The sequence below is a fragment of the Triturus cristatus genome, chromosome 9 (genome assembly GCF_964204655.1).
Source record: "Triturus cristatus chromosome 9, aTriCri1.1, whole genome shotgun sequence".
In the NCBI taxonomy this organism is placed as follows: Eukaryota; Metazoa; Chordata; class Amphibia; order Caudata; family Salamandridae; genus Triturus; species Triturus cristatus.
In genome coordinates, this window is record NC_140592.1 from 813,383,149 (window position 1) to 813,402,656 (window position 19,508).

The window sequence follows — 19,508 nt, forward strand, 5'->3', positions numbered from 1 at the left end:
ACGTAATAAAACCCCACAATGCCTCAGAAATAATATTCTACTCATTCATACCAATACCAAACTGCGAGTGAACATGAAGGTATAATACATTTTAAATTCACAGAATTTTAACATGAATAGTAACGCCTTAGATGTAAAACTGTGGAGCATTGTATTCTTGTCAAATAGTTTGGGAGGATGTCATTACGTGTGGTAGTAGCGTGTAGGTCACATGGCCAACTACGTTAGAATACCGTTGTGCTGCAGGTTTTAAATACCTACATCTGTTGCGCGTTTGCAAAAACAATCCGCCACACTGAGAAAGTTTGGGAGTAAGAAGCATGCTGTTGGTTGCTTTGTGAAATTTGGGCAGCACCACAGATGGTACTATCGGAATCGAGGTAAATCAGCGAAGGGAGCTTAAGTTTCAGAGTGGAGGGTGTCAAGGGCATGTGGCACAGAGAAGCATGTCTGCGGACTAGTAAAGTTACACGTTGGTTTGTTGTCTCACAAATGTTGCTTTTGTTGCTATTTTGGTTCTGTAACACGAAGCAGGAATGTATTTCATTGCACTGGGGTGGGTTAATAAGGGACCAATCATTATCGTTTTGTGCACAATAAGCTTTGGTTATAGTGGTAGGATGCATTGGCCTAAGGTAACTGATGGGTTGTTTTTAATTTCATTTCCAGTAACCCCTGACAAAGGGCAAGTCAGCTCGAAATGCATTGGGTGGATACCCAATTTGGTGATTTGCATTAAGTGATGTGCCGAGCTGCTGGTAAAAGCCTGGATGGGCATGCCTCGAGCATTAAAGGATTTGACATTACTTCGCCTCCATTTGAATCATTAAGTGATTGAATTAATATAAGTAATAATGATAACTGGTATAAATACAGAATGATTGATGAAATATGAAAGGATTGATTCACAGTGCGCCCGAAACTGGGACGTGACGACGCACCAGACATATTTTTTTAACTTCAATTCGTGCCATGGGACAAGGCACCTTTCTAAGAGTGCACGCAATAACTTTGCCTAGAGCACATTTTAAAAGAGTATGAACAGTGAAACATAAGGGAAGGAATGCATCACATCCACCATTCATACACAGTTGATAACTTAAAATAATAGGCATTTGAAGCATAATCTCCTCTAGATGCATCTACATGCAATGCTTTATAATCATGTGCAGAGCACGTGCAGTCAGTAGTACTCAGGGCTTTAGGTGCAACACTAAGTTTAAGCTCAGCTATTGTGGAAAATGTAGGTGAAGACAATTGTACAAGGGGAATAATGAATACTACAGTCACAGCTATCAATACTCCAGCTAATATGAACAAATGCCTGTTGTGTTTATTATGAATCTTCTAGAATTAGACCATTAAAAAGAAAGTTTGAAGCAAGCAGGTTTCTTCAGTGTGCTGTTACTTATGCAGATGAAAAACAAATTTGATAAATCGTGATGCAAATATTCATCCTAACCCAACTTCGTATACTTTTAAATGACACCCTTATGCTCCTTCAGCAGCCTTGGGCATAGGTAATCTTCTTAAGTCTTTTTAAAAGTCTATTAAATTGTCTCTATTCAAAAGCGCATTTCAAGATCAATCTAGAAATCAAGCTAATGACAACTTGTGTCAACCTGTACCATGGCAAAGTAAAGACAAAACACAGTTCAGCCACAATTATATCTTCATGGAGGTTCAGCTGGAAATGATTCTCCAAATCCCAAAGTTCTCTCTCTCCTTCATTTGTGGCAAAGTATGTCCATTCAGGGGATGAGTACCTCTGACAGGGGACTCTAGCTCTTTTTGTTTTCCTGAGTATAGGTTGTTTACTTTTGCTGTCACTCAAGCCAAAATCCTCAGTATTCTCCAGAACCGAACTCAGTTCTCGCTCCACAGGCAATCTTACTATCTCTCATTCTTGCATGCTTGGTCAAAGGTCCTCAGTTGCTACTCAGCGTGATACAGGGTCTGAGTCTGGCTCAGGTAGTGGTTCAGGCCAAGACTCTTCAACTGTCAGTTCATCAAGACCCCACCTTAGGCAAAAGATGTGCTGTCACAGGCTCTTGCTGACTCTTGATATTCTGTGCACCCTCTCCTTGCGGTCTCTCAGTTGTGGGTTCCACATAGCTGCAATTTAATCTCTGCTCCACCTACAGCTCTGCACACAACATTTCCAGGACCTCTTTACTGAAATGAGTACCTTGGTCTGACTCCAGCGAAGTCTGTAACCGAAACTTGGTATGAGTTCCCTCAACACTTTAGCTTCTGTGAGTTTAGAGGTCATGACGAAGGAATACCGAACTGAGTGGATGTTTGCTACATCCAGGAGTACCCGGTCCTAGGCTCAGTGAGACATGAAATGCGAGGGAGCTAAATGATACTGGTATGTATGGACCTGGGCCGCAGTTAGCGGACCTGCTGTAACTCTTGTAAAAGGCAATAAAGTTTGTTTTTTTTAAAAATCACTTTAGCTACTGTGAGACTGTCCTTTCTTCTGGTCGGGTAGGCTTCAACGCAATGCGAGAAGATACATACAATCACCAGGACATATCTCACCCCATTGCACACAGTCATCTCAATAAAGTCCATCTGCATTCTGTTGAATGGCCCTCCTGATATTCCTATATGACTCAATGTCACTGGAGTTCTTTTCTGTAAAATTCAAGTAGAAGTGAAGATGAGGAGACTCCAGGTGGTAAAATTAGTAGTAAGTTTATTCCAGTAAAGGGATCCCATCCATCCAACAGTAGGTGTCAGGAGCAACTGACAGCAAACTGCAGAAGCATCACCACACCAGGTTCTATCACCATGGTGCACCTTTAAACATAAGCAAGGTGACTACAGTGACAAGTAAATATGTGAACATTTAAATGTGTGAACTAAGTAAATAAAGTAAATCCACAATATTACACTTACCTTCCCCCTATATACAAAACTAAAACAAAACAACACTATGAAACACTATGATGAGACTGTATATAATAAAACATGTTACATCTGATAGTCATCAAACTTCTTTGGTAACCTGGAGATCCTTTTGATTCTCGATTCACTTTCAATTGTACTATCAACAGTAGAACTGGACCGAGAAGGAATTGATGAGGAAACATCTTCATTAACATTCAACTTACTGTTCTTAATAACCACCACTCTGTTTAGGTTCCAAATATGCAAATCCTCAGTCTTGATAGCATTCATCAAAACTTTGATTACCCTATGAGGTTTCTGAAACATATTGGAAGCTTTCCTACCAACAGGAGCGCTAATCATAACTAAGTCACCCACTTTGACAGCAGTAACCTTCACTGCTTTTCTTTGATCATAGCTTATTTTGCGTGCCGTTATTTTTTCACTTTCTTTGAGCCTCCAATCACTATCAGAGGCTTTCATACCTCTTTTAGATTCAGTGTCATTGATCCAAAAAGGAGCAACCAAAGTTTTTGCACTTCTTCCTTTAAAGAATTCAAAAGGAGTACAACCAGTTATGGCATGGGGAGTCACCCTGTAAATTTCAACTTTCACGGTGACTTCCTTTTTCTAATCTAAACTGTTTTGTTTGGCTAAATCAGTGGTCTCTTTTAAAACTTGGTTGAAGCGTTCCACCATGCCATTGCTCTCGGGATGATATAGGGCACACCTCTTATGTTTGATGGATCACTTCAACAAGAACTCCTCCATTTCATTGGAGACCAATTGCATTCCATTATCAGTTAATATGACCACAGGTAGACCTTCTCTCCCAAAAACTTCCCTGAGAAACTCTATCACATGCATAGTATCAATGCACTTAGTGATCTTTACTTCTGGCCACCTGGAATGTAAATCAACCAACACGAAGCCATAACTCTCACAACCATTTCCACGAATAGGCCCTAATATGTCAAATGCTAACTCTTTCCATGGCTTCTTAGGCCGTTCCCTAATTACCATGGGTTGGACCCTAGGCTCCTGACACTTCTTACTCATACAACAAGGTATACAATCCCTCACAAGTCGTTCCACGTGTAAATCCATTCCCGGCCACCAATATGTAAGTCTCAATCTCTCCTTCGTCTTAGACATACCTTGATGACCTTTATGTGCCATCTCAAGAAGTTCTTCACAAAGTGAAATTGGTGGAACTAGTCTAGTCCCCCTAAAAATAAGGCCTTCACTCTCAGACAATTCGTCCTTCACCAGCCAATACTTTTCACAATTACCTTTCACTTTCTTGTCCCATCCATTCATGAGTAATGAGCTTAACTCCAGAAATTCTTTATCATTAGCACACTCTTCTCGCCATCTGCTCTCGTTCATTCCACCTGCCTCAATAGTACAAACCCATTCATTAAGGTGATCCTCCTCAGCATTATCCCTATCATCATTTTGTACCACCAACCTTGACAATGTGTCTGCAACAGTGTTCCTAGCACCTGGTAAATACTCAACTTTGAAATTGTATCCCTGAAGTGCTGCAAACCCATTTAGAAATTCTTCCTGAAATGGCATCAATACCTTTTTTGTTAAAAACTTGACATAGTGGCTTGTGATCAGTCCGTACTTCGAATTTCAATCCCCATAGTAAATTATTGAGTTTCTTTATGGCCCAGTGTACAGCTAATGCCTCTCTTTCAATGACTGAGTATCATAGTTCTGCACCTCTGAGGCTTCGTGACAGAAACAAAATTACATTCTCCGTGTCCCCATCCTTCTGTTGTAACACAGCCCCCAAACCTTTCATGCTGGCATCAGTGATGAGGACAGCTTTCTTGGTGGGATCAAAACTTTTTAACTTGGGAGTTTTCTTAAGCATACTCTTGACCATAACAAATTCCTTTTCACAATCATCTGACCAGATGAAATCCACACCTTTGCATAATAATTTCCACATATTTATACACATCCCAGCAAAGTTCTTCATAAATTTGCTATAATATTCTAACATTCCAAGAAATTTCATCAGTTCCTCCTTATTGGACGGAGAAGCTAGATTCTGAATGGTATCTACAAGTTCAACCTTAGGTTGTACACCTTGACTAGAAATGGTGTGTCCAAGGTAATCTATAGATGACCTTTTGAATTTGCATTTGTCTATTCTCACAGTTAAATTGTATTTCTGAAATTTGCTAAAAACTTGGACTTGGCAAAACAGTCGTAACTCTTCCTTAAACGCAGTGACGGCCCGTGTAGGGCGTTTTATCGGGGCGGTGACGTGGCGCAGAGGAGGGGCAGGGTGGGGGGTTGCAAAATGCGGCAAACGGCCGATTTCAGGTAAGTTACGAAAAAAATTAATAAAAATTATTTTGTTGCGCGCGCTGCATCACATTTGGCGATGCAGCGTGCGCAACGAAATTCATTTTATTAATTTTTTTCGTAACTTACCTGAAATCGGCCGTATGCCGCATTTTGCAACCCCCCACCCTGCCCCTCCTCTGCGCCACGTCACCGCCTCGGTAAAACGCCCTACACGGGCCGTCACTGCTTAAACGCTATTTCAAAGTCCAGCAATCTCACCACATGCCAAGACTGGCCATCGGTAAGATGTGCCTTCGACTTAAAGGCCACATAGAAATTATTACTAAGCAGACGGCATAACAGTCATGTCAATACTGTATCATGAAGAACATGTACTGCTAGCACTCTGTGTACACGTAGAGTAGGGATGATAATGCACTAACATTTTAAATAAAAAAATGTCTATGAATTATCACCGCTAATCTATTCCCAAAGTATAGTAGAGCCAGCACCGAAATCTCCCAACCTCAAGGACTTGAGGTGAGATGTGCCGCGGTTGCTCTAATGGTTGAGCTCACACAGTGACCTTGAAACCATGGAATTATTGGTAAAAGGTATATGTGGAAAGAACTCTAATTAAACTTTATAGTCACAATGCTAAAAAGCACTCACATAAAGTTGAGAAGAAATGGCCATTTGGATAATTCACAGTCCAATCAAGTGGAAAGTTCACCAAAATGTTGTTTGATGTTGAGATCACGATCCTGTTGCATGGGTAGTAATCCCATTCTCGTCGCCAGTGTAAAATTCAAATAGAAGTGAAGATGAGGAGACTCCAGGTGGTAAAATTTGTAGTAAGTTTATTCCTGTAAAGTGATCCCATCCATCCAACAGTAGGTGTCAGGAGCAACTGACAGCAAAATGCAGAAGCATCACCACACCAGGTTCTATCACCATGGTGCACCTTTAAACATAAGCAAGGTGACTACAGTGACAAGTAAATATGTGAACATTTAAATATGTGAACTAAGTAAATAAAGTAAATGCACAATATTACATGTCCCTTACATTCATTTGTTGACATACAACAAATCTTCTTCAGTTATCAATCTAAATCGATGATTAAACCAATTCTGTTTAAACCATGCTATGACATCACTCCCGATATGTGCAGGTCCAAGGAAATGTCTTACCATTGGGGACAACATCCTGTCTGCCTACACTGGCCTGCATTCTACAGAAACACATATATAATCAGCTCTCTTCACACATCCTGCTCTGATCCAACTCTGCTATTCTGCCTCTGACACTTTCTCCTGCAATCTTTTCACTCCCTCCCAAGTGTCAGTGGTTGACAGCAAAAGGTTATGGTTGGTCTCATCTTCAGTCTCATTGTCATATTCACCGCTGAATGTTCGTGACCCATGTGCACAGTATCGTGCAACCTCATTAGCATAGTGGTTTCCCTCTGTTACATAATCATCACCACTGCGATGAGTGGGACACTTCACAACTGTGATTTTTGTGGGCAGCTCTAGTGCTTCAAGCAGTCTCATTACATGATCCCCATTAATCCTCTTTGGGACCATAACTGTCTGAAGTCATGAACGGCACCAAAGCCACACTGACTATTGGTAAATATAGTCACTCTCAGGTGTTCAGAGACACACCTAGCTCAGGAAAGAGCTATGAGTTCAGCCACTTGTGCAGAGGCCAAGAGGCTTCAACTACTCCTGAAACTGTACAAACTGTGTATGGGGTTCTCAAATTTCCTTCATTGACTCCTAAACATGACCTGTCCACAAACAGTATGTAATTATGTTCTACCAGTTGCTCATCTTGTATATCTGGTCTTGGCATGGTGCATAGTTCAGTGACATAGAGACAATCATGCTCAACTTCTCTCGCATCATTTTCATTGTCTGGGAGAGGCATTAGGATGGAAGGATTCAAAGTAGCACATTGTTTGAGGGTGAATTTTTTTAGCCGCCAATAGATCTGTTCATATCTGGTCAAGCAGCTGTTTGCTAAGTTCTGTGTATGAGTATGTGTCAACAATGTTTCAATTGAGTGGGGCACAAGAACAGTTAATGGATGTCCCAGCACAATGCTTTCACACCTTTCTATGCTGATCCCAGCTGCTGACACGGCTTTAAGACACCCATGCAACCCTGCAGCTACATGATCAAGTGTAGCAGGAAATTTTGGCACAGGTCGTCTCACATTTCTTTGTATCTGTGTAAGCATTGAGAGAACACAACCCTCCCTCTCAATGTAGAATAGATTGAAAGCTTTTTTGTAATCAGGCATTCTCAGTGCCGGGGCATGACAGAAAGCAGTCGTTATCCTATGGTATCATATCAAACACATCCTTGTGTATCAGCCTTGGTAAAGGCTTGGCCACTAAGGAAAAGCTGGGTATCCACTGGTGACAGTAGCCCACTATTCCCAAAAACGTCCTGACTTCTCTCTGAGTGGTTGGCGGATTCATTTTAAAAATTACAGATGCAACTAATTAATTCCTTAAATTGCTTTTCCATTCCTGGTGTTCTCATACTGCAAATGTCAATCTCATCAAAACATAAACAGTAACTTTTCTACAATGATTTTGTTCAACTTAAATCTACATCATAAGTACGGGACAATTTAAACAATTAATCATGAGCTTGTCCTGCATGTTTAGTCATTTCCTTACACATGAATACAAGTTTGTTCTCTTAGTAGTTATCTAATAGGGAAAAATCAAGGGTTCCTAATATCACCTCATCCAGTTCTAACTTTAGTTTGACCACATCCACTGCATTTTCTCTCACCAGGCCTGAAATATTTCTTTGCCTAATCCTGAACCTTTACTTTCTCTAGGGAACCCATTGAAAAATCTGTTTTCAAATCATGTAGTTCTCTGGAATTAATACCATTCTGTACTACAGAGTTATTGTACGATATGTGCACACGTGTGACTTCTAATAAACTGCAAAAGATAACCATCGGAATACATGTTTACTTAAACAAATATAACTTGAAGTGTAAATGTAAAATGTGAGTAAAGAATACATGATTCATGTTATGTCGAACATTAATACACATGTTTATAAATCTCTAAGCTCTACAGTGACTACATTTCAGTAATGTGTTTAGATGTGTCACACACGTTAATATTGTTGAGGCACACAGTGAATATAATGTCAATTGCACACATATAATTGCACTTCTGTGACTAATAAGGGTGGAACCTAAATTACAATGCTCCACTGGTGACAATCAAAAGTGGTGAGGCATAAAAATTGATCTGACTTTTCAGAGTCAGAGTCAAATTTACTTTATTCGGCTAATTGTAGCCATCAAAGTACATAAAACAAACAAAACAAATCTGCAATCAATAAGAACCATAACATGATTCTTATTAATCTTCATAGGGTCCTGCCCCACTCAAAATTCATTATCCACGATAGGACAAGGTACATTGGTAAACAGCCATTAGTGCGCGGCTGTTTGTACGCATGCCATTACTTCGCAAGCGTTACTACGCATGCGATGTAGCAACGCACTGCCTTTAGTACGCGTGCTGTTATATCGCATGTGTACTAACGCTGCATGCGTAGGGGGCAGGCGCCGCTCTTGGAGCTCGTCACGGCAGCCATTTGCACAAACGGGTTTATATCCAGAGTGGCAACACATATTCGGTACACTCCTTCAAATAATGCCACAGTTCATACAAAAATGGAAATACAGACCACTAACACATAATTATGCCTGGGAATAAATAAATAAATAGAATAAATATATAAAATACAGTTAGCCCAGCATTAGTCTTATCCAACATTACATAAAAAAAAATAAAAAAAATAATGACTTTTATGTAGCGAGCGCAGCAAGCGAGCTCAGTGGACAGATGTGAGGATAAAAGCAAAAATTAATAAAGAATTGAGGGCCAGACGTACCACCCTTTCATTTAGCGCCTCGCAATTTGCAACACATTGCGAGTCGCAAATTGCGAGGCACTAAATGAAATGTACAACAGTGTGTTTACACTGTTTTGCGATTCCCAATGGGGTCGCAAATTGCGAGGCTCATTAATATTAATAAGCCTCTCGCAATTCATTTATTTATTTATTTATTTATAGAGCGCACCATTCATCCCAAGGGATATCCAGGTGCTGGTAGCAAAATGAGAGCTGAGCTACTGGTGAAGGGAGAACAGTGAATTTACATTTTTGGGCAACAGATGAGTTTTCAGTTTTTTTCGGAACACCAAGTAGTTAGATGTGAGCCGTAAGTCTAAGGGGAGTTCATTCCATTGTGCAATTTGTGAGCCCATTGTTAATGGCAGGCCCTCCCAGGGATGGTGGCCTGCAGGGCTCAGCAGACCACAATGTCTGGGACTGCTTTTTAATAAAGCAGCTTTTTTTTTGTAAGTGCAGCCCGTTTTCCTTAAAGGAAAAAAGGATGCATTTGAGAAAAAAAAATGAAACATTTTCGTTTCTTTTTCTAAGGGCAGGCAGTGGTCCCTGGGACCACTGCCTGCCCTTAAAAAATTATTTCGCATGCATTTGCAAAGGAGAAGGGGTCCTCTGGAGACCCCTTCCCATTTGCAAATGCATTACCACCTACTTGAAGTAGGTGGTAATTGCAAGTGTTTTGTGACCGCAAAACATTAGTACATTGTTTCGAGACTTGCTATTTGGAAGGGAACGCCCCTTCCAAATAGCGATTCTCAAAACCTATTTAGCGAGTCGCAAAAAAATTGTGAGTTGCTAAATAGGCTATGTGCATGCCCCAATATGTTTTTGCATGCACAAACGGGTTTGCAAACCCGTTTGCGCATGCAAAAACGGGTCGTACATCTGGCCCTTCATGAGAAAGCAAGAAGAAATTGTGAACATACAGGCTTGAAACATTTAAAGACATTAAAAACTGCCCCGTATCTTACTGCATTGATATGTTCAGCAGTTACTGTAGTGTGAAAATTGTACAGTGTGACAACTTCAGGCCCTTTATATTGTGTGCTTGCCCAGTGTCCTGCACCACGTGCGTCATTGACTTTAGAAGAAAATGCTTTAACCAGGCATGGGGAAGCACCCACAGCTGCTTGCTGAAGTATTATAAAAATATGTGTAGGCAGGGCTTTAAGTGGGATGAAAAAAGCGGGGTTCTCTAAAAGGGGAGTGGCTTAAACATGTAAAATTACATTTCTGTGATTCCCATAGTGTGCCACCAGACTGGCATTTTGGTTTCTCCCTGAGATTTCTGTTATTGAATCATATATATAACCCAGCACATAACATATATCTAAAACCTGCCAGGGCTATTGAATTTGTCAATTGTTAGCTGTTTAAGATAAATGAGTAACAACAATGATTCTGTTGTAAATAATTAATATTGAAAATATTTCAATTTTGACATTGTGAGACTGGGAATTAAATATTATCGAGGTCTGTGGAAAGAGCATTGATCATCAGTTTGTGCACTTTATGTTAGACATGTATGCCCTTTTTCGTTCCACATCTCCTCAATCTGCATATCTTAAACCTCTTCTCCTTTATCAGCGTCCTCCTTTAATTCTCTCCTGAATGCACGTCCTCGCATCTCCTTCACTTCACCATCCGTAAACATACAATGCACTCACTTACATGTAAGCACTTTATTTTCTTTTACTTTTGACTTCTCAATATTTTGACAACCGTATACCTCCTTCTCACATATTTACACAGAATATAAATTGCAACTTGAATACATGACCATTGCTCTGTGTGCTCTGCAGAGAGGCCAACCCACTGACAGATACTGTGACAGACTCGCACTGTCTTCAGCATCTGTGCCAGAGCTGTCAATCGCAGTCCGTCATAAGGACCTGGCGCAACTCAGTTCAAAGTATGCACTATACAAGAGTAATACGATGAACAAAGAAAACACAGAAACAAAACATGATGGAAATAGCTAACACTCTTAAACCATGCACGATTAATTAAAACATGAATTAGAACAAGGACCTAAATCGCTGACATGCATTACTTTAACATTTTTAACATTCATTGTCCAGAAATCAATCAGTGTTTTTGGCATTAATGTTAAGGGCATGAACATAGGACCAACAGGGACCCATTTTAATGTTTTAGTGCCATTTGACAGAGCCAGATCCCAAGTATCACGCAACAAACATTTAGCATGCTACAGGTGTAACGATCTTTAAAATAAAAACATATCCAGAGAGGGAATAAAACAATATAGAACCATTGTGCCAATCAATGTAAATAAATTAGGACCTTAATGAGCACCTAGTATACTTGCCATATTCTAGATATGCATAGCCTTTAAGTTTTTTTTTTACATTTGTCTCATTTTCCACAAATTAGGACACTATGGGGCAGATTTACAAGGCCCTTGTGCCACTTTTGCATCATTTTTAACATGTGCACAAGTGGCGCAAGGGCCTTGTAAATAAGCCCCTATATGCACATATGTCTCCCTTTGCTTTTCACTCCCTAAAAAGTTGAGGATATTTAAATCAAATTTGCTAGGGAGCAAAAGCCCTGCATATCTTTTGGATCAACTTTGCGCAGTAACAAATACAGCAGCTCCACTTCTACAGGGGCCAGTGACTTACAGCCACGACCTGTGATGTAACAGTGGGGAAGGTCAGCGTGACCAGGCATCTCAGCACAATATACAAAATACAAGTTTAGCATTAACACTTCCCAAGGTGTAAAATCTCACTTAGTGCTCTCGCATCCAATCCAACCATGTGACGAATGGCCTCATAAAGGGATACGGACTTAATTAATTTTGAGATACAATCTGAGATCATATCTTTAAATAAATCAATGAATTTAATATTTTTTGCAGAAAAGGTATAGAAATTTCAGAGAGGCACAGCCCCAGAGCTCTAAAGAAGAAACCATCCCTGGGGGGTTAGAATTTTCACTGGCATACCGTTAGTTTAGTCTGAAAGAGGCAGCCAATATAGACAGTGGGAGTGCATATGAAGAGGACAGCTTTCTCAAGGGGACTGAGAAGGAGACACGATTCAGGTGTCACTCCAGAGTTTGTGCTTTCTGAATCCTGCAGAAGGTCTCCTTCATTCGCATTCCCTCATCTTGCCACTTCTTTTTAATATCCCCAATGGACTGTGCCTCCTCCCTCAATGCGCTGACATAGTCTCTCATCTCCTGCCGTAAGCCTGCCTTCTGTGTTACAGTGAATCAAGGCAGCCCATGTACTTGTTTATAAAGTTTCACCCCAAATTTACCTATAATGGCAGTCTCTTTTGCAGTGGAGTTTCTCTTTTTAAGAATTGTGCACTTTTGCTAAAGAATGTGGTAGCTGCAGGATCTGAAAGATGAGGAGGAAAACACAGAGTTTATGGTATTGGCAGTACTTATCTTGTTGTCAGGTGTGTGATTTGGTTCTTGTGTATGTAATTTTCCTATTACCTTCAATGGGGAGGTCTCCTGCATGTCGAGGTCTTTGGTCCAGTAGCAGAGGTCTCTGGCCAAGTTGCAGAGGTCTTCACCCCAGTTAGTGTAGTGTCCTGCAATATTTCATGACAGAACCTTGTTGCCTCCTATCAGACTCTGTAGAGCTGTGACGTAGGTGTCAGAGTGCAATGCCATGAAAGCGTGTTTTAGAATGTAGAGTTCGCAGTTGCACGCTGCAGAATAAAGATGCTTTTTACTAAGGTCTGTGTGTGGCATAGTCATTGGCGGGTACCCAGGCTGGGAAGACGCTACAGTTAAGTGGAAAGTAAAATACAGTTGTTAAATTGCGAGTAGTACCTTTTCGTTCACAAATTACATTTGTGCAAGTTACATCTGCAGAACTGGGGATGTGAAGACATGTAAGTCTACATCTACGAGTAAATCACATTCAGTGTTGGTAAATAGTGAAAAATAGTAAACTTGCTCATAAGTGTAAGAGTAAAATGTGACATGAGAGAAAAATATACCAATGAGAGAGACAGATGAAGGAGATGTTAGAAATAGAAATGGGCCAGAGAGTAACAGCTGTGGAGAAAAAGAAAGACAGGTAAATTGTGAGCGAAAGAAACAGCAATAGAGTGTGAGCAGAGAAAGCTGTAGCATTAGAACATGTGAAGGGTGGAAAAAGCAAGAATTAAAGAGTACAAGTGAGGTAGTTTAAAGGGAGGACTGGGAGGTAGATAAAGAAATGAGTGGGTGTGTCTGTGATAGAAAGAAATATTCACAAGATTCTCATGACCATCTCAGAGCAAAATTGAAATCAGCGGGAACAGGACCTCAATTTTTAGCATTACATTACTTTTCTCAAGAGAGCTAAGCTCACCAAAAATGGGAAATTGTACAAATGACTTGTGTATTAAATTGATAATGAAATTATGTTAGCAAAGCTAGAAGAGTTAATTTAAAAGAACTTTATGAGGGTTACTAATACTGAGTCAAAAGTCTGCCTGGGCCAAAGGCCTGAATTTAATGAATTAATTTCACTGATTTATTAAGCTTCTTCATTTTGGAAGCATTTAATCAATTTTTCTTGTAAAATCAATCTGTTTGTAATTGGTACTTTTATGTTGAAACTGACATTTCCATGTTATCTCAAAAGATAAAGTTTTTAATATTCCAGACTAATGACTTTTCTATCTGAACAAATGAAAGCAATTGTATATTTTGTCACTTGGTCCATGGATTAGGGAACTGACAAATGCACTGTGCTTAGATGAGCAAATAATTGGGCATAATACACTAGAACTCATAAAATATTGCACCAAAAGAAGTTTTTAAATCTAGTTGTTTGATGCCAGTGGTGTGCGCTTGTCATGGATTGCAGATGTTGGGGAAAAATATGTATGTAAACAGGCAATGTAGTGCCCGTCAATTAACAGATGCGATATCCGTGAGTCTACTGAACTAGTTTTTTTCAGCATCACCTAAACTGGTACTGGTTATTCTATTTTAGAGTGAGCTTATCTCCCCTGATGATGCATCTATGTTTAATTGCCTTTTTTAAATTATATTATATATATATATATATGTATTATCGTACTGGCGGTCGCCAACAGATAGTTATAGTTAGGACCTATCACCATAGGAAACTCACAACATTCTATTTCCAATAACTTTGGCGCCGGTTGATGAATCTTTGCAAAATTTTCAAAACTTGCACCCCCATTCCTGCACAGTGTGGCATGCATGCCACACCATGCAGAAATGTGCTGCTGGCGCTGTCACTGTGGCAGTCTGCTGATAAGACTCTGCTATGAGCCTTACACAGCCACCGCCATGAGACCCCCACAGCAACACCTGCCTGTCCTGGATTAGGCTCATAATACAGCAGGTGCACAATGGACTTGGTGGTCCTCCTGTTGGTGCGGCAGTGGCGGGCCGACAGGAGGACCACCAAACTTCTAATAAGTTCCTAAGTGGTTTGCCAGGAATCACAGGGTGTTGAGACAAATACTGAGACTCACACCTGGTTGCTCATTTCTGAAATTGTTAGCTCGGGTCGTTACACCTCATTTTCTATGTTCATGTGACCTTCTCTGACCCCGACAATTACTGCCCCATTTCCAACACAGGCACTAATTTCTGTAGACTAGAATTACGCTCAGTGGTCCGTTGGGTCCTATTACCGCCTTCCTGGTTAGGAAATGACATGTACTGATACAAAATTCCACTACTGTAATCTATGTATGTGCAGCTGGGTAGTAAACATGCGATATCTGCAGGTATCAGGAACAACATTCTTTGATATCCACTCACTGATCGAATCAGTGAATACATTGCTATGTCAAATGCACAGACGACTCCTTAATGGCTAGGCATTGGTGGTGCAGAACTGCTATCTAGGAAAGGAATGCATGAAATTACAATCTGATGGTTGTCAAAGAAATGGCCATTAGAATCTAAAGTGGGAACATTCTAAATTTCAGAATTTTGAACGGTTAAGTATCCAAAGATCCCTCTACATCCAAGCTCATTTGCGGCAAGGAATAATTAGAAGAAATTAATATTTACTCATTTTGTAATGCATTACTGCATAAGGGATAACTTCAGAGTAGGAGTTGTAGAGTGGAAGGAAGTTAGTATAATTGACATACAGAGCTGAACAACCTTTTTTAAAACTAACGTTTGTCCTTAATCAAGAGCCCTGGGAATTCTATTCTTACATTAGCTACATCATTGTGTTTTACTAAGACAATTGGCAAACCAGAATATAGCACTTAAGCATAATTGAACCGTGAACCATACAAAGTTACCTCCAGTTTGTCCACCCTAAGAAGTGCATCACTGTAGTATTTGGCACTCTGTACAAACCGGTTTTCTGGACCTACACCGAAGAACAGTTTAATTTCAGCCTTAGAGATAGCGAGAGACACCCTCGAAGACTGTAGTACATATGTTACACCCACACCTTTGCAGGATTCATACAACTTAATTTTCTTGAGAACACTCCCTCCCCGTCTTTCTTACTTCACTATGAACCTCTAGAGCCTGACTACTCAGGTGTAGACTGAAACATACAGTATCATAACCAAGTACATAAAGAGCATTGTCGCGGTCTGCAATATGCCTCCTGGTTGCCAATAAGGCCATCTTTACTTTACTCGTCTCCCGCTCCATTATACATGATGGTAATAAAGCCCACCTGAACAATATTATCAAATTAAACCACTCTCAGTTACGACACATTTAAATATGAGCAACAATCTGGACCTAAAGATGGGAATAGTCTCAAAGCAGTTCCATATAAGAAAAGAATAATGGTCAGCAAAGCATAGTTATTGTAAACGTTGCCACCAGAGGTGGTGTTGGCCGGACAACAAAGAATAACCTGCCTGTTAATCATCCAACTCTGATGGGGATCAAAGTTTGCTATGTAACCTACACTAGTAGATTACTGTAATATTATTTGAGTGTTTTGATTCTGATTGGGAACCTCAAAAGACCCAAAAGACCGACTAATGTGATTAGATCAGTCATTTGAGTGTACTCACTGTCAATAGAGGAGAATTTACAAGTACCATCAGGGGGTTCTCGATGTTTAGGTTATTAGAGGACACGAATGAGGAAGCACGGGCAGCCTCTGGGACCTGATGCAGGGACTTCACAGACTAGACATCTAACTTGCCACCTGATTCATTCTCCAAACACTTTTGCTATTGAATATTTTCACTAAGTTGTAGCGCTCTAATATGTTGCCCCAGATATTTGTCTTGACTCTGTCATCAGGCCAAGATTACCTATCTGTAGCATGCTTGGTGTGCCTGGTGCATGTTGTCCATCATCACAACACTGTTGAAGCATCTTAAAGCACTCAGAGTAAAAGTGAGAACCTGAACTACATTACAGAGTTTCCTTGCCTTCTTCCATAGGTTTGATGGCTGGCAACAGTAGCCTTAACAAGGCACAGGATTTAATAAGAAATAGCAAACCGGGAGATAATAGCTGTGCAGACAACCACTGTATCATAGAAGCAACATCAAAACAATGAGCTGACCTGTGGATCAAGGGTTATGTGAGAATCTAAATAAATATTTTTAATTATAGGTGCAAATAATAGGGTTTTTTTTCTTCACAATGAAGGCTGTGCCAAAACAATACGTGAATTTACCAGGCTTATTAGGTTCATGTGAGGTGTTAATTTACTGAATCTACCTCCCATGCCCTATAAGTCCAAATGCTTTTACAACGCGTTTTTTACATCGTAATTACCATTACATCGCATGATTTTACAAGGCATGCCATTACAGCACATTTTTTAAAACTACCATTACAATGCAATACCATTACAACGCATACCATTATAACACATAATACTTTTAGGACAACAGTAGAGTAAGTGTTGGATAGTGTTGGGGTAAAAATTACTCTTTGCACTCCAGTGAGTGCAACATCAGGGTAAGTTTTGGATAGTTTAGGGGTAAAAATGACTATTCCCACTCCAGTGATTGCAACAGTAGGGAAAGTGCTGTATAGTGTAGGGGTAAATATTACTATTCCCATCTACCCCAAACCCCATACCCACCCTAAAACTAAAAAAATCTGTATTACTTACCTCATAATGCGTTGTAATGGCATGAGTTGCAATGGTATGCGTTGTAATAGCATGCGTTGTAGTGACATACGTTGTAATGGCATGCAACATAATGGCATGGGATGTAAAGGCAGTTGCGTTGTAACAGCTGCGTTGTACAAGCAGTGCGCTGTAATGACTGTGTTTTAATGGATGTTTCCCTAAAAGTCCTGTAGGATAGTGTAACATTTAACAGTATAAACATGGGGGCATATTTATGATTTCAGTGGCGCTGGACAGCACAACAAGTCACATTGCTGTGCTGCCCTGCATCACAGGGCAACGGCAAGAAGGTGCTGTATTTATCCAATAGGGCACATTCCTGTCCTGTTCCCTTGGGCTGGTAGCGTTTTGGCAGCCTAGCGCCAATACAGGCACCCTTGCACCATGCATGCAGGATTGTTTTTGTGCTGGAAGGGACACCTTCCAGCACAAAAACAATCCATGAGAGGCTTTTTCTATGTGTGCTGAAGAATGGAAAGAGGAACAAATGAGGAGAAGTAAACATATTTGTCCTCATTACACCTCCCCTGGGGAGGCGTTATCTTTTTGATGCATTCCCAGGTTTACAATGTCCTGTAAATCTGGGAATGCGTCAAAAATCATTGGGTCGGAGTTGCATGGGAACACCCACCCAACAACCATAGAACGCCTACCTAGGGCAGAGTAATGCAACGCAGTGATTTGCACTGCATTGCCTTACTCCATATTTTTGGAGTAATTCAAAGCCATGTAAAATAGATTGGCATGGCTTCAAAATATGACTTAAGCTTGGGTTGCTCTTGCGTTGCACAAAAGTGGCGCAAACTGGGTCATAAATATGGCCACTGCTTTCCAAGTTCCAATTCTCATATCTTCCACGCCTGACTTCTCTGAAACTAAACCGAAGTCCTGAACCCCTGCTGGAATCTGATGAGGCCCTAATCCATCTCCCTTTTAGACTAAGAGGTACTTGTTTTCTGTTGACTGAAATTTTTTCTGACAGTACTCCCACATAAAGAATGCCTCAGATTGAAGACGTCTGTAGGCCAGATCAGTGAAGCATATTGAGGTAAACACAAACACAAATATGAAGTAAAATATAGTTTGCCAAAATATTGTGTCCCTATACTTATAATTGTAAATACAAAAACATCCGGAAAAAAATATTGTTTAACACTAATATCGTCCAAAAACTAATATGTATCATTTAAAGTAGTAAATCTTAATTTTTGTAGTATATAACATTAATATAACACTTAATACTATATCTCAATATATACTTATACACACACAATCTATTTATGTGTATGTGTGTTTATGTATTGCCTATTGGTGGTCGCTAGTATGTAGTCATAGTTAGGACCATGATTCCACAGGAAGAGTTTTTGTTTTGTCAATAACAATGGCGCTACTTGACAAATCTTCACAAACTTTTCAAAACTAATACGACGCTCACTTCAGCTGCTATCCTGAAAGTTTTAGGGTGATCCATCAAGCTGGGGCCGAGAACCAGCGGGTGCTTAAAAGTGCATTTTTCCATATGTTAATTCCCATAGGACATTTAGACACTGCCACAGGCTGAACTGCTGAACGAAAATACACCAAATTTAGCAGAAAGGTAGATGTTGGTTCAAGGAAGTGCCTTTTTGTGATCTGGTGTAAATCGGTTCAGTAGTTGCGGAGTTATTTAAAGGTTTTTCAGATATACAACTGGGGACACGGAGGATCCGCGACCCCACGGAGTTCTTGTGCTGAGATATGATTGACGGCCAACACTTCAAATCAGGAAGCATTGGCAGCCATCAGGAAAAAAACATGAAAAATAAAGAAAAGGGGGCAGGGTTGAAAAACCCTCACACACTAGGTCTCTTGGGAGGGGGTCCCACAGGAGCAAAAAAGCATATTAAAAAAAAAAATCATCTGGAGTCGCGCTGGATCGTGACTCCCTACGAAATATTTTTTTTAAAACAAAGCGCAGGCTTCCGTGCTTCATTTGTGATCACTCCCAGGTGGGCCAGGTCTTGGGGGCAAGTCTATAACAATTGGGAAGAGGCGCACAGGGTCCCTCACCTTGGAGCGTTACAGCCCCAGGGACCGTCACCTACCCGGGGCATTTTGAAGATTATAGGGGGTTGTCCTAGGCAACCCCCATGCCTTGCTGACCACCACCTCCCCTGGGTATAATATTATTGAATGTGGGGGACATGTGAAGGCCCCCACCAGACCCAGGAACCGCCACCTCTCTGGGGCAAAATTCTACATTAATGCGGGTGGCTGAA